The sequence below is a fragment of the Cynara cardunculus genome, unplaced genomic scaffold, assembly GCF_001531365.2.
Source record: "Cynara cardunculus var. scolymus isolate 2C unplaced genomic scaffold, CcrdV1 Un_Scaffold_412, whole genome shotgun sequence".
In the NCBI taxonomy this organism is placed as follows: Eukaryota; Viridiplantae; Streptophyta; class Magnoliopsida; order Asterales; family Asteraceae; genus Cynara; species Cynara cardunculus.
This window is the reverse complement of record NW_020200577.1, coordinates 84,543-87,324: the sequence shown is the minus strand read 5'-3', so window position 1 is coordinate 87,324 and position 2,782 is coordinate 84,543.

Here is a 2,782-nt window from a genome sequence, read left to right as displayed (position 1 = left end):
CCCTCTGTTCATCCTAAGTTGTGATATGCACATACTGTCACTCTCATAAGCATACCTATGCAATAATGAAGCTCGATCCATATTTGACAAAGGGTATTGAATACGTGGCTTATCCCTTTCGTAGTYAGCTATTAAAGTGCAAATCGTGATGAAAAACCAAGCAATAATAGTCATAGCTTCATGCAAAAACAATCTCATAAGCCTACGTCTGCGTGTTGTGAAACTAAGTCGGGCCATTTCCTGTTCAAAGACATACAAATGGTTTATAATCTATTAAATATAACATTTAATTGTATATATAGTAGTAGTATTAGTAGTAGCAGGGGCATATAGTTGGCATTGGAATTCTTTAAAATGCATCAAAATGTATATATAGTAGTAGTATTAGTAGTAGCAGGGGCATATAGTTGGCATTGGAATTCTTTAAAATGCATCAAAATATAATAAAGTTTGCTTCCTATTTAGTGTATATATGGTAGTAGTATTAGTAGTAGTATTAGTAGTATGCCCCTATTAGTAGTAGCAGGGGCATATAGTAGAACAGAAAATGAATAGTTTAGCAGAACCTATATTACAGAACAGAAAATGAATGGTATGAGAATTTTCTAGTTCATCTCTTCCTAAAAGAAATATGAATGGTCATATTGTCGTAGGTTAACTTCTAATCTTACATTGACAACATTTCACTATTAATAGTCCAACCCCACTTCTGTATCCAAGCTGATAAATCCCTTTATGGGMTCAAACAAGCTGTCAACTACTCTTCTATAACTTGGATATTTTCAGTCCAAGTCTGACTATAGCCTGTTTGTTCACCATACTTGTGACACTATTACCATGGTCTTTATATATATGGATGATTTGCTGATTAGTGGCAATAATATGGATGCCATCAATACTCTCAAGCAAAGGTTTGCTCAAGTTTTTCATATGAAAGACCGAGCTACTCTCTGATACTTTCTGGGTCTAGAAGCATAAATGACATCTGTTGGTATCTTTCTCTCAAAAGAAATACATTTTGGATATTCTTAAAGAATATGGTATCTTTCTTGCATCAGATTCTGCAACCCAACTTACTGCATATTGTTATAGTGACTAGGCTAGCTTCCATATCACTAGATGATCTACACCAAATATGTATATGTAGAGACAAATTACAGATCCATGGCTTTCACAACTTGTGATGTTATTAAAAAATCAATATTACCTTCAGATCAAATAAATGACATTTTGCTAAAAAGCTCTAAAACTTTCCAGTTATGGGATGGTGGGAATAATATTTAACGTCACCAATTACAAGCATCCTAAATGTGCTATGGATAACAAGTGATAGCCGAAATAATCATCAACCACATAACTATACTTAAAAATATTTGCATGCATAATATTGTTAAAATTGCAAAAAGAGTAGGACAGTGGACATATTCCAATAAATGCACACATGCTTGATGGTATGGCTGTGTGAAGCCTTCAATAATAAAAACATACTTTGCCTACAATGAACCATTTGGAGGGGTGTTGTAATCAATTAGCTACACCACCAAGTGTTTTACTGAGAACTGCAGCTTACTGAGTACTGCAGCTTAGTAATATTATACAGCCAAAGGATTTTGTTTATCTAATGTACTTTTTATTAACTCAAGTAGTAACAGTGGCATGATCTTCCCTTCTTGCATTTTAGATGTATTATATACAAGTGTGTGTAATGAGATGATAAGTAGAAGAAAACAGTTTTAGGGGCATTTGTAAACCAAATCCTTTGGCTCAACCAGCTATGAAAACAGTTTATGTCTCCTATATATATATATATATATATATATATTAGAATTTGGGTTTTTTCAACAGTTTCTTCTATATATATATATATTGGAATGATTTAGAAATGGGGTTGTGTAATTCGTGGAAATTCTGCAATATATTTAAGAAAAAGGGAAGATGGAATTGAGGGTTTTGTTGATTGAAATTCGTCAAAACAGCGATTCCTCCTCAGAAAGCAATTTGTTGGTTATCGGGTGTCTTTACTCTCCAACTAACCTAGGATTTGATCCATTTTGAATGCTGATTAAGTGTCAACTGGATTAAAAACCAAAATACAAAATGGAATTACCATTAATGTACTAAAATGCTATAGACAACTGTGGAATCCATGTCCAAAATACAACTCTGTTGATCATTTTGTACAGCCACCATCTATCCTATGCTGTTACAAATGATCATACAGATTAGTGATAACTAGAAATACAACAATCCATTACAACGAAATTTTGTTTAAAGAAGTGATTGGTGCCCTAATTCCATTCAATTTGGGATCGAACCAAAGAGCGATGATCGAATCAGAGATCGATTGAAGATCGAACCAGATTGGCGATCGAATTTTGCTTACGAGAGAGAGATTTTGTTTACGAGAGAGAGAGAGAACATACCTGGAGATCGAACCAGAAATCGGTAGATGAGATGGTAGAGGCGTTGAATGAATTTGGATTAGAGGATGAATCTATAGGAAAGGAATTTGAAATCCCAGCATGTTACCGTGGAATTGTGAAATCGGTGCGTGAAGGAATTGACTGAAATTGACCGGATTCCATCATCTTATTCTATTGAACCAAACATTTCATTTGGAATTTGGTCAAAGGATTGGATAATCCAATTCCTTCCAATTCCTTCTGATTCTTATGAGCCAAACAGCCCCTAACACTCTTTCTTGAAATGATTTGCTTATCAGGTTCCTTTAGCGGAGGGGTATCAAAAGGTTGAGAGGAAGGTAGTTCGTTAAAGTCTTTTT